Source organism: Schistocerca serialis, chromosome 9, assembly GCF_023864345.2.
Source record: "Schistocerca serialis cubense isolate TAMUIC-IGC-003099 chromosome 9, iqSchSeri2.2, whole genome shotgun sequence".
Taxonomy (NCBI): Eukaryota; Metazoa; Arthropoda; class Insecta; order Orthoptera; family Acrididae; genus Schistocerca; species Schistocerca serialis.
This window is the reverse complement of record NC_064646.1, coordinates 449067842-449082001: the sequence shown is the minus strand read 5'-3', so window position 1 is coordinate 449082001 and position 14160 is coordinate 449067842. Positions and strand designations below refer to the sequence as shown.

The 14160-nt window shown below is 46.0% G+C and overlaps 1 pseudogene; it reads right to left on the bottom strand.

Moving 5' to 3' along the window:
* Window positions 1-13790: 13790 nt before the first annotated feature.
* Window positions 13791-13907, bottom strand: LOC126419958 (5S ribosomal RNA; annotated as a pseudogene).
* Window positions 13908-14160: the final 253 nt, after the last annotated feature.

Below are 14160 nucleotides of genomic sequence, written 5' to 3'. Positions count from 1 at the left end.
GTTTCACATTCTTATATTCAAGCTCCTTGGAGAGCAGTGTAATTGAGTACGAGTCTTTCTGTATTTGACAATATGTAGGACATTTTGCAGCGTTTAATTATCAATGCAATATGCCTATCTGTGTAAACTAGCTTTTTCCCGCTGAAAGTCTGGTCTGCAGAAAGAAATAAAAGGTGGATGGTGCTTCCACACCAGTTACATCCGTAATTCGGAGGGTAAATTCTATAAGAGCCAATCATAATGCTCAACTCATTCACAATACATTCTTTTGTGCTGGGATACAGGAGTCTCTACATAGCAGAGAAAGCAGGAAGGGTAACATGTGATGGATGGGGTACCACGTTTGGTCTGTGAGGAAGACTGCATTCGAAGTTATTCTGCACTATTTTCGTAAACAGGTCCTGTTAGGGCAAGAATTTCCATGCACATAAGCTGAGACATCAAGAAAGCGAGCATTAACTATGTCTGGGACACTATACAATTTCCGAGAGGTCGACTCAATTCTGATTTTACTTAGCCATGTGACATCAGTATAAGATTGAGAACGTTGTTAGTTACTCTTCCAATGGTTTGTAGCTACGTGCATGCACTTTGCAGCGTTGCATCAGTCATGCTGGGCAGTTAAGCGCAGTTAGATGCAGCTCGCATGTCCAGCAAGGAACAATGCACACTGTTCTACTCTGTCATCTGTCATCAATGGTAAAGAACCGTGCTACCAAGAGGCGTCTCGCATATGAGACCGGTGTGAGTTGGATTTCTGTGACGTCAGTATAACACCGACTGTATACTAGAAAGTAGGAGCAACTTTCATTGGGTCACTGTCGGCTGCAGTGGTGTGATGGCAATAGTTCACGCTATCTTGCGTCTGGCAGTGGCTCGCAGTGGCATCGGCGCACTCAGTAAACAGCTGTTCGGTCCCGTCTGGCCACGTCAGCAACGGTGTGTAGGCCAACATCTATTTCGAGAAGAATTTCTCAGGTAGCAAGTATGAAAGGGATGTCACTGCCTCGTGCTTGGGGGCCCCGAACGGCCACCTGCGCATGGTTTGACAGCTGAAGGCACGTCATTTTGCAGGGGCTGCCTGTACCCTCCTGTGCGGTCCAGTGGACGGGGGGTGGCAGGCAGCGCTTGCCAACATTGATTGCGTGTCTGTTGCATTATTTTCCAAGGAGGTCTGTAGTCTACGCTATGCGCAATTTGGACAGTTAATGAGTTGATTTCGTGTCGGCTTGTCTGTGTACTGAATTATTTAGGAGCAGTTTGCATGTCTGTACTGATATTATTTCAGTAATTTAGGAGCTGTTTACATGTCTGCAGAGCATTATTTAGGAGTAGTTCACAAGTTTGTGGGCTGTGTGGCGTGACCTCAAGCATGTGTTCTGTATCACTATGATAAATATACTCCATCCCTTAATAAATTGTTCCAAAATAAATAAAGTACTCTCCTTCCTCTCTCCAGCATTCTAGCACTGGTTGAGTCCTGTTCCCGAGAATCCCTAGGAAGAGGTGGCAGTTGGATGACTTTGGTTAGTGGAGGTAGCCCAAGTGACGTATCTTCCCGTGATTTTCTTGGGTTGATAACCGTGGCGTGATGCATTATCCTGTTGGAATTTGAACTTCTCGCCATTTTCCTGGGGAAGGGGAGGGGGAATAAGGTTAGTGGAGGTAGCCCAATTGACCTATCTTCCCGCCAAAACTCAAACTTCCTGCCAAAATCCGCCATATTGAATGACATCACGGCCACCATCTTGGATGACATCTTGCACAGTTGCCAAGTCTACACGCCGCCATATTGGATGACTTCATCGCCGCCATCTTGGATACATCTGGCAACAATGGAGAGTCGGGTGGTACGAACATAGCCCCCCTACTAACGATTTTATGCTTACCTTCATGGGCTTTCTTAATGCAGGCAGTGTATATAAGCTGAAGCCGTATTCTCCACAGTTTTGTATCTGTTATCACATGGTTGCTTTTATTATCTTTGAAAAATAGCCCTATTTTTTATTTTTCTGTGTGAATAATGTGATATCCCTGCAGTTACAACACTGTGTTGCTGAAACACACTGATTATTCTGTGTTGTTTATTGAAGAGATAAAAAGCTCATTTTGAGAACATAGAACAACACATGTCGACGTAGTCAAAACCCAAATGCTTGTTGCAATATACAGCTGCACAAGCAACAGCAGAAGATACGGGAAAATTTAACACTGTGCCTGTTGGAATTACACTAGAAATGTACAGTCAGAATTACATTTTCTATCCACAGTTAACTGACGGGTAGAAAAGCGAATCAGCTATTCACTTAGTAATTGCCCATATAAATCCCGTTTTGCAGTTGCAATATGTTGCTGTATGTGTGATAAGGCCTTCTTCTTTGCTCTTTTTATTCGCAGAGGTTTATCATACAAGATAGGGAAAACTATAGTGCTATTTATAGGAGATTTCCTTTCCCAGTACTTCTCGGCTTGTTTGCAATGCTTTGATAAATCCACTGCTGCCGGATATTTTCACTGTTTCTTCCTCTTAGCGTAGTAGGGTCGCAGTCACGAAAGCTCTTTTTGGGGACGCTCAAATATCTCGCGTTCTTTAGTTCCCCTTGGCTATAGTATTGTAAGCTACCAGACGTTTGATTTGCAGTTAATTACTGCGAAGTGCGCAAGAATGTACGCTAGGAAGAGCCACTAGTTCAACAGTGAATTTATTTTTATCATTGGGTGTGGAGAAATTGTGGTATGTACGTTGTGCAAATAAAACTTTGCTGTTGACATGGTGGAAGGTCTGACATTGTGAATCACATTAAGGGGACCACACCCTGCCTATCTAACCCATGTTAATTCAGGCAAGTATTTGACCCATTTCTGAAAGAACTACTTGATGCAGGACCTTCATAGTTTTACTGTATGTTACATGATGTTAATAGAGTCAACTGTACTGAAAAATACTTTATCCATTTTATAGTTTTTAACAAATACTTTTTTAAATTTATTAACAAAAAATATTAAGTTTTTTCTGCAGAAAATATTTTTTGTGAAATTTCTAATGGGGGAATATTAATGAATGTAGTACTAGAGGTGACTTTTTATGTTACGCAGAATCCCTGAAAATTTCATTCATTTTTCTATAATAGTTTCTGATATAATGGGGCACATGTACTGAAAATTTTAGTTTGCAGGAAATTGACTTTAAACAAAAAACATTTGAAATTTGTTACTTACAGTTAATTAAAACTCTTTTGCTGCATATTATGGCCCTTCTTTGGCCTCCACCAGGTCTTCCAGCTTCTTTTTCACCTTCCTGGATGTTTGTCTTGCTTTCTTGGCCATATTAGATTCAGACATGTCTGCATCGGCTATCCTCATTTTATCGCAATGTTGCAGCCCAGTGATCATATTTTCACCAGGATTAATTCCCAGCTTTTTCAGTACCCAACACTTTCCTATATTACCACAATTGAATGTAATAACAGCATCATGAACTCCAAATTTCATTGTATGCATGCCTACAAATATAGTTTGAGGAGGGCGGTTCCAAATTATGCTGTTGAAACATTCATTTGAGTTCTGTGTCTGCCCATGCAAACATTTCCTTAGAAGGTCAGGATGAGCCAAGCATCTGAAAACAAGTTTAATTGCTGTAATAACAGCAGTAGGATGAGAATGCTGGTGAGAATATGATTCTCCAGTTGCCTGAGCCCTATTGTATTTGCACCTCGAATTTTCTCCTGATGGACACAATCCATGATATGGCTTATCATTAGTAGAGGACTTATGGAAGAATATGGCCCAAACATCTCTCTTCATTGCCTCCAGAATTTCTTTATTTCTCCTAATTGCCTGCCCATAGTATACCTGCAAGTTTTCTATTTCAGTTTTGGTCAACTGACCCTCTCCGGTCAACAATTTTCCATCTAATTTTTTTCCTCTCATATCAACTGTAGTTTTCTCAGCCTTGTTCCCAAACGTATTTGAACATGGCCTACACATTCTATTTTGCTAATAAAGGCATCTCCATATGGCTTAGAGTTCACCACATTGTGTCCGCAGCTCGTGGTCGTGCGGTAGCGTTCTCGCTTCCCACGCCCGGGTTCCCGGGTTCGATTCCCGTCGGGGTCAGGGGTTATCTCTGCCTCGTGATGACTGGGTGTTGTGTGCTGTCTTTAGGTTAGTTAGGTTTAAGTAGTTCTAAGTTCTAGGGGACTGATGACCATAGATGTTAAGTCCCATAGTGCTCAGAGCCATTTGCACCATTTGAGCCATCACCACATTGTTGTATGCCTTACTGTAACCATCACCCAAATATTTGGTGTGCTGTACGCCTCTTGTTTCTACGTAGTGATGAAATATTTGTTGTACCACATGAACTTCCATACGACCACTTGTTCCTCTAAAATTAGCCACACAGTTGTTCATTGACTTTACAACATTTGCAATATTTAGACATTATCTCCACATCTAACAATTTATCAGTGTTTACACTCGTGGCAGTCACTACTTCATTCAGAGAAGTATGTCCTCTTTTCTGCCAACTTCCATCAAGTGCAACTGCAATATCTGAACATCCATCAATTTCTTCCAGTGCTCCCCTAGCAGCCAGTTTCATGCTTTCCTCACTGACCTCACATACAGCTTTCTCTAATATTGCTGTCAGTTTTTCAACTTTATTTGGTGGTTCATGTAAGTTTATCACTGAACAAAATGTTCTACCTGCAGCCATGCCCTAGCCAATGGATCGTAAGGCATAAACCAATCTAGTATTGATTTCATAAGGGCCACTTGCATCTGGTTTTGAAGAACTCAAAAAGAAATCACAGCTGAACATTTAGTGCAAATTAAATCCATTGCTAGGCGTTTCTCCCACAGGCACTCTCACAAATTTTCATAGTCTGTGACTCGCCACACTGTCTACATTGTACAAATTTAGAAATTACATCTGATGATATTCTCAAATTTATAATAATGTTACTGCACCCCTTGTCACTTGCAGTAAATTCGTTGTAACTCTCTTGAAATGGTGAGAGCTTCTTTGATGATGCACTTGTTGAAGAATTACAATTAGAAACATCGTTGCCAGGTGATAACAGTATAACAACTACTCGCAATCACACTTGAACAAAACTAACCGGTGTTTGAAAGCGTGTTGTTTATAAACAGCAGAAACAAAAGAATACAGACCGTTGAATTCCAAGGATAGCCAACACACTCGGGAGTTAAAAAAAATCCCTAACGTGCAATGTAGGGGATGTAAAGATCTGGAATACATGCAGAAAAGTGGGCGTGGCACATAAACACACGTGGTAGGAAAATGCTCTTTAAATTTACGAAAAAAATTTTTTTTCAGCAAAATCCTTTTCAGAGTACTCAAATAAAACCTTAATCTATCGAAATATGATGAAAACCGAAAATCGATTTTTTCTACCGAAACCACGGTGTGATCCACCTTAAGACGAATAAACATCGCATTAGTGTTCGAACGAATATGCACCTGTTGAAGAAATACATAGAAGTGAAAAGTTTGGTGACATTGCGACACAATAATTGTAGAAAATAATTTGGGATCATCTGAATCCATGATGGGAAGGTAAAATTCCATCTCCTTGAAATTTTGTTAATACAACATTTTTGTCCCGTTTTCATTTCATTAATTCCCACAAATGAAATGGACACACTACTCAACAGAAATAATGAGGAAGAATCAGTCGCAATCCTTTAATTTTTTTATTGTTCTTGCATATCCAGATTTCAGGTGCAAATAGTCACCTTCAGTGCATTTGAATGAGTTGTAATACAACAAACCCCAGCAGTAAAAATCACCATACAGCGTTATAGGTGTACAGGCAGTAGAAACTAAGGTTGTTGCTTACAATAACTTGAATAATTGTAAACAACAATCTCAACTTCCTACTGCCTGTACATCGAGCAAGTTGTATCGTGACAAGTACTGCTGGGAGTTTGTTGGGTTATAACTCATTCAGATGCTATGTCCATGGCTATTTATAACTGAAACTTGGATATGCAGGAACGATTTAAAAAAGTAAAGGGATTGCGACTGACTTCAGTATTCCTATCCCTCCCTATACTAATATACAATCACTGTGCACAGCAGGTCTATATGGAGTCAAAGTTAGTCAATAGTGACAATTCTGAGATGAGTTCAATGAGCTGGCTGGTTATTCAATATCTGGTAACACACTCCATCACACTTTTATCCACACACGCCAGATTGCAGAACGTATTGACGAACCTTCTTCTTCAAAGAAACGTGCCTCGAGTCCAGCCAGAGCTGTGAAGCTTGTCATAATATAGTCATGTTACAACTGCAATAGTGAGAATCTACATTCCTGGAAACTGAAATAAGAACACCGTGAATTCATTGTCCCAGGAAGGGGAAACTTTATTGACACATTCCTGGGGTCAGATACATCACATGATCACACTTACAGAACCACAGCCACATAGACACAGGCAACAGAGCATGCACAATGTCGGCTCTAGTACAGTGTATATCCACCTTTCGCAGCAATGCAGGCTGCTATTCTCCCATGGAGACGATCGTAGAGATGCTGGATGTAGTCCTGTGGAACGGCTTGCCATGCCATTTCCACCTGGCGCCTCAGTTGGACTAGCGTTCGTGCTGGACGTGCAGACCGCGTGAGACGACGCTTCATCCAGTCCCAAACATGCTCAATGGGGGACAGATCCGGAGATCTTGCTGGCCAGGGTAGTTGACTTACACCTTCTAGAGCACGTTGGGTGGCACGGGATACGTGCGGGCGTGCATTGTCCTGTTGGAACAGCAAGTTCCCTTGCTGGTCTAGGAATGGTAGAACGATGGGTTCGATGACGGTTTGGATGTACCGTGCACTATTCAGTGTCCCCTCGACAATCACCAGTGGTGTACGGCCAGTGTAGGAGATCGCTCCCCACACCATGATGCCGGGTGTTGGCCCTGTGTGCCTCGGTCGTATGCAGTCCTGATTGTGGCGCTCACCTGCACGGCGCCAAACACGCATACGACCATCATTGGCACCAAGGCAGAAGCGACTCTCATCGCTGAAGACGACACGTCTCCATTCGTCCCTCCATTCACGCCTGTCGCGACACCACTGGAGGCGAGCTGCACGATGTTGGGGCGTGAGCGGAAGACGGCCTAACGGTGTGCGGGACCGTAGCCCAGCTTCATGGAGACGGTTGCGAATGGTCCTCGCCGATACCCCAGGAGCAACAGTGTCCCTAATTTGCTGGGAAGTGGCGGTGCGGTCCCCTACGGCACTGCGTAGGATCCTACGGTCTTGGCGTGCATCCGTGCGTCGCTGCAGTCCGGTCCCAGGTCGATGGGCACGTGCACCTTCCGCTGACCACTGGCGACAACATCGATGTACTGTGGAGACCTCACGCCCCACGTGTTGAGCAATTCGGCGGTACGTCCACCCGGCCTCCCGCATGCCCACTGTACGCCCACGCTCAAAGTCCGTCAACTGCACATACGGTTCACGTCCACGCTGTCGCGGCATGCTACCAGTGTTAAAGACTGCGATGGAGCTCCGTATGCCACGGCAAACTGGCTGACACTGACGGCGGCGGTGCACAAATGCTGCGCAGCTAGCGCCATTCGACGGCCAACACCGCGGTTCCTGGTGTGTCCGCTGTGCCGTGCGTGTGATCATTGCTTGTACAGCCCTCTCGCAGTGTCCGGAGCAAGTATGGTGGGTCTGACACACCGGTGTCAATGTGTTCTTTTTTCCATTTCCAGGAGTGTATAAAATACAGAAATTATAAAATTCAAATAACTCCAAAATTAAAGCGGCTCCAGCATTTTTATAGTGTAAAACTGTTGGCCAAAATTTGTAGGAACTTGTTAAAAGGTCACACTGTAAAACTCGGCTCAGTTACACTGATCACTGGAGTTACACTGATTCTTAATAATATGTGTGGTGTCACCGCCAGACACCACACTTGCTAGGTGGTAGTTTTAAATCGGCCGCGGTCCATTAGTACATGTCGGACCCGCGTGTCGCCACTGTCTGATCGCAGACCGAGCGCCGCCACAAGGCAGGTCTCGAGATACGGACTAGCACTCGCCCCAGTTGTACGGACGACTTTGCTAGCGACTACACTGACGAAGCCTCGCTCCTTTGCCGAGCAGATAGTTAGAATAGCCTTCAGCTAAGTCCATGGCTACGACCTAGCAAGGCGCCATTAGCCTTACATAGCAATTGATACTTATCGTATAAAGCATGTCTCATCAAGAACGATGTATACAACAAGGATGGATTTAAGTTAAGTGTTCCAAAAGCTACATACTTTTCTTTATATCATTCATTACGTATCCTGTTTCAGACCTCACGCCATCCTTCGTGTGTTTATAGCGTGCATTGCGGTCCCCTCAAATCACACTGTGTCGGCACTTCTGTCGACACATCATATGGCGACGAGTCAAGAAAGGGTCTTGTTCTTTCTACTTGCTTACATTTACTTGTGCCATGGCTTCTCCAGATGTACTGTCCGAATTTTATCGCTTGCAGAATCAGCAGATGCAGGCGTTATTGGATGCCCTTGGACAGCTCGTCCAGGGTCAACGTGCAATGCAAAACAATGCGGCGGCCGCCGCTTCACCGCTACCGCAGCCACAACATGCTGTTGCACCCCCGTTCCGGCCGTTTGACCCAGCTAAGGAAACATGGACGGAGTGGTCACGCCAATTTGGATTTCATCTCGCCGCCTACAGAATTCAAGGTAACGAGCGGCAGCCTCACTTATTGTTGTGTGTAGGGGTGCAAACGTACCGTGTGATAGTGAAATTATTTCCCCGATGCGACGTAGCAACTCTGTCCTACGACGAAATTTTGTCGGCGTTAGATGCCTATTTCAAAGAAACAGTCAATGTAGTTGCAAAGAGGTATACTTTCTTTCGTACGAAACGTACGGCCGGTCAGACTAATAGGGAGTGGGTTGCAACATTGCAAGGCCTTACAAGGGATTGTGCTTTTGAGTGTGAATGTGGACTCCCTTATTCAGATACTATGGTACGTGATGCAATAGCACTGAACGTTTCTGATGTTCGTCTACGGGAACAGATTTTGAAACTAGTTAATCCCTCCCTTCAACAAGTGATAGACATATTAGATAGGCAAGACACACTTGACTTTGCACAGGAATCATTTGAAACTTCGCCAGCCGTGTGTCACATTAACCGGCCCGCTAGGCGCGCTGCACGGAACGATAAACAGCCCTCGCGCTCGTCCGCGCAGCTGCCGCCTAGCTCTCCACGTGTGCCGCGCAAGCATGCAAATGCAGTGAAATCACGCCCGCGGAGTGCAACTAGACATTCGCGTGACAATTGCCCGTCACGCCAAGCTATTTGTTTTTGCTGTAATAAGAAAGGACATGTTCAAAGTGTTTGCCAGAAAAAGCTCAGATCAGACACTCTTAATCATTCCAGGCCCTTTGCTTCGCGCCGGAATCGAACCAAGGACACTCAGGCTCGTGGACCTTCGCCCGTGGACATTCATGTAGTTAATTCCACTCTGTCCAGTGCCACTCTTTCTAACAGTGACTGTGTTCGTCCCACAAAAAGTGTGCGTCGACGTCGCCGGAAATCACGTCAATTAGCAAGTGATGCTGTACCTGTATCAGTTCAAATTGCACGAGACAGTCGCTCTTGTCCTCAGCAGGACAATAAACTTTTTGTAGATTTGGACTTTAATGGCAAGGTCATACCATTCCAGCTCGATACTGGAGCTGTAGTTTCATTGATCAATCACGACACGTACGAACAACTGGGCAAACCTCCGTTGCGTGCCGCAAATGTTCAGCTCACTAGTTATTCAGGACAGCATATCCCTGTGTTAGGACAGTGCACTCTTCTTGCAACATACAAGGGACAAACAAAACTTGTGTCTTTTTGCGTCCTTCGTTCTTCTTCTGCAGTGAACTTGTTTGGTTTAGATTTATTTCAGTTGTTTAACATGTCTATAGTAAATCAGGTCCTATCAGTGAATCAGACTGTGCCTTCAGACAGTGTTTCTCGTCTATGTGACGAATTTGCAGACATTTTTGCACCGGGCCTTGGTTGCGCTACGAACTATGAAGCACATTTGGAACTGAAAGTAAACGCGCAACCGAAATTTTTCAGAGCGCGCAATGTTCCCCACGCATTGCGTGATGAGGTCGCAAGAACATTACACGATTTAGAATCACAAGGTGTGATTGAACGTGTGCAAGCTTCTCTCTGGGCCTCACCCTTAGTAATTTTGCCAAAACCTTCCAGAAAATTGAGACTTTGTGTGGACTTCAAGGCAACAGTGAATCCACAATTTGTGATTGCAACTTATCCTTTATCTCGCCCGGAAGATCTTTTTGATAAACTGTGCCCGGGTAAATATTTTTCAAAGTTGGACCTAGCAGATGCGTACTTGCAAATACCAGTGGACGAGGAATCCCAGCGCGTCTTGGTGGTTAACACGCATCTTGGTTTGTACCGATTCAAAAGACTGCCATTCGGGTGTGCATCCGCCCCTGCATTGTTTCAGCAATATTTACAAACTGTTTGTGCGTCGGTCCTTACTGCTGCGAACTATCTGGACGATATTGTGATCTCTGGAAGGACAGCCGACGAACATTTAGCAAATCTAAGAACATTATTTCAGGTATTGCAACAAAATGGTCTTCGCTTGCGGAAGGACAAATGTGTGTTTTTTGCTCGTGACTTACCATATCTGGGACATTTAATCAATGCCCAAAGCATCCATCCCAGTCCAGAACACCTCCGTGCCATACAAGACTTGCCTTCGCCGCAGAGTTTGAAGCAGCTACAGAGTGTGTTGGGTAAAATAAACTATTATCATCGCTTTCTGCGCAATGCCTCTTCCATTTCAGCTCCGCTTCATCGCTTACGCCGTACAGGTGTTCCGTTCGTCTGGACGACGGAATGCGATCGCGCCTTTCGCCAGTTGAAATCGGCGTTGCTTTCTAATACTTGCCTTACGCCATTCGATCCCCAGAAACCCCTTTTGTTGATGGTAGATGCATCGGATTTCGGGATCGGTGCTGTGCTTGTGCACAAAGATGGATCGCATGATCGCCCTATTGCCTTTGCGTCCAAATTGCTCTCGTCTGCGCAAAGAAATTACTCGCAGATAGAGAAAGAAGCTTTGGCTCTCGTCTTTGGTGTTACAAAGTTTCATGATTTCTTGTATGGTCGTCACTTTACCATCATCACAGACCACAAACCTTTGACATCGCTTTTTCATCCGAATAAGCCCGTACCTCCACGTACAGCGCAGAAATTTATTCGCTGGTCTATTTTCCTCTCGCAGTACCGCTACGATATCTTGTATCGGTCCACTGCTAAGCACGGAAACGCTGATGCGTTGTCCCATTTGCCTGTTGCTGAGGATAGAGCATTCGATTCTTCCGAACTTGCTTGCATGTTCATTGATTCGGAAACCGATGACGTGGTGGAATCGTTTCCGGTTGATTTTCGTCGTGTAGCTGCAGCCACAGCTGCTGACCCTGTCCTTGCTCCCGTTGTGCGTTTTGTTGCTACGCAATGGCCCTTGTCAAAGTCGCGGATCGAGGATCCGCTGGTTCGCCGATTTTTTGCTCACAAGGAGAGACTTTTTGTACGACGTGGTGTTTTGTTGTTGCGTTCTGATATTGATCAGTCCAGAGTCGTGGTCCCATGTTCGTTACAGTCCTCTGTCTTACGGCTTCTCCATCAAGGACATTGGGGTATAGTGCGCACGAAACAACTTGATCGTCAGCACTGTACTTGGTTTGGAATCGATGCTGCGATTACGAATATGTGCTCTTCTTGCATTGCGTGTGCCGAACAACAATCCGCACCACCGCGGAAAATCTTTGCATCGCCGAAAGCCGCTTCCCGTTGGCAACGCTTGCACATCGATTTTGCTGGTCCATTCTAGAATGCTCGATGGTTGGTTGTGGTGGATTCTTTCAGTAATTTTCCTTTTGTTGTCCGGATGTCTTCCACGACGTCATCTGCCACCATCCAAGCGTTGTCTGCTATCTTTTGCATTGAAGGTCTTCCGCAGACTATTGTTTCCGACAATGGCCCACAATTCATGTCCGCAGAATTTCAGTCTTTCTGCAAGGCCAATGGTATTCAACATCTGACATCCGCGCCGTTTTCGCCTCAGTCAAACGGTGTCCCTGAACGATTGGTCCGGACTTTCAAGTCACAGATGTTGAAGTTGAGAGTCGCATTCTCGGGAGGACGCGTTGTTGCTCTTTTTGTCTTCGTATCGCTCTCAGCCCCGAGATGGTTGCTCGCCGGCTGAGTTGCTCCACGGTCGTCCTCATCGAACCTTGATGTCTTTGCTGCATCCGCCGCATCAGGTTCCTGTGCAGCGGCAGACTCCTGCTTTTGCTCCAGGCGACGTTGTATTCTATCGCAACTATCGGGGTTCACGGCGTTGGCTCGCAGGGCGCATTCTTCGCTGCCTCGGCCACGCGATGTATTTGGTTTTGGGGGCCTCTGGTTAGGTGCATCGGCATCTCAATCAGCTGCGCCTCTGTCGTCGCACGGGTTCTGCCGCTCCCCGTCTGCTTTCAGCGACGGTGCCGTCCGGTCAGCGCCCTGGGGACCCATCTACTGGCTCGCCTCATCCCCAGGTGTTACCGACGCTACCTTCCATTTTGCCCCATGGCGCTTGGTCTCCCGCCGGCGCCGCCCGCAGTGGACGCTTCGCTGCAACCGCCAAGCGCCTCCCTGGGTCACGCGCCGCCGATCGCTTCCCGTGACCAGCTGTCCTCCGCCATTGAACTCTTGCCCGCTCCGGACCACATGGCGTCTTCGCGCGTCGGGTACCCCGACGCAATGGAGGTCGACCCTTCGGCCCCTCCTGTCTCTTTACGGGCGCATACACCGCATGTTGACGTGCACCCTGGACTAGGTTTTCAGGCGTTTCCTAGCTCCCCTCGGACCGAATGGCCGGGTGCGGGTGGCACAGCCTCGCCTGTTGTTAGGCTCCCCACCTCATCGCATACGTCAACATGGGGTCCTCCCCACGGCGGGCGGAAGCCTTATAACACGACCGTTCGCCGATTTGCGGGGGAGGAATGTGGTGTCACCGCCAGACACCACACTTGCTAGGTGGTAGTTTTAAATCGGCCGCAGTCCATTAGTACATGTCGGACCCGCGTGTCGCCACTGTGTGATCGCAGACCGAGCGCCACCACAAGGCAGGTCTCGAGATACGGACTAGCACTCGCCCCAGTTGTACGGACGACTTTGCTAGCGACTACACTGACGAAGCCTCGCTCCTTTGCCGAGCAGATAGTTAGAATAGCCTTCAGCTAAGTCCATGGTTACGACCTAGCAAGGCGCCATTAGCCTTACACAGCAATTGATACTTATCGTATAAAGCATGTCTCATCAAGAACGATGTATACAACAAGGATGGATTAAAGTTAAGTATTCCAAAAGCTACGTACTTTTCTTTATAGCATTCATTACGTATCCTGTTTCAGACGTCACGCCATCCTTCGTGTGTTGTAGCGTGCATTGCGGTCCCCTCAAATCACACTGTGTCGGCACTTCTGTCGACACATCGATATGAACTTATGAACTCCGTCTTCAGGCTACGAGTGGCCTACCAGGACCATCCGACCGCCGTGTCATCCTCAGTGGAGGAAGCGGATAGGAGGGGCGTGGGGTTAACACACCGCACTCCCTGTCGCTATGATGGTATTCTTGACCGAAACAGCTACTATTCGGTCGAGTAGCTCCTCAATTGGCATCACGAGGCTGAGTGCACCCCGAAAAATGGCAACAGCACATGGCGGCTGGATGGTCACCCATCCAAGTGCCAGCCACGCCCAACAGCGCTTAACTTCGGTGATCTCACGGGAACCGGTGTATCCGCTGCGGCAAGGCCGTAGCCGATTCTTAATAATACCCATATAATTTTTATGCAAATATCCATGAATGAAAAATATTTGAAATTCACTTTTGTTGCTTATGACAGGCATATCTTAGGACTGAAATACTAGAGCTTCTTAAAATGATTCAGGTTAGTGGATAACCTTTTTGGGAGCTGCTTAATGAATTTTCTAATAAACTGCTTTAGTCTCTTTGAGCATAATTTTCGGAAACACGCGATAACGTTCTGAATCTAAATCTTTATTATCTAGAAA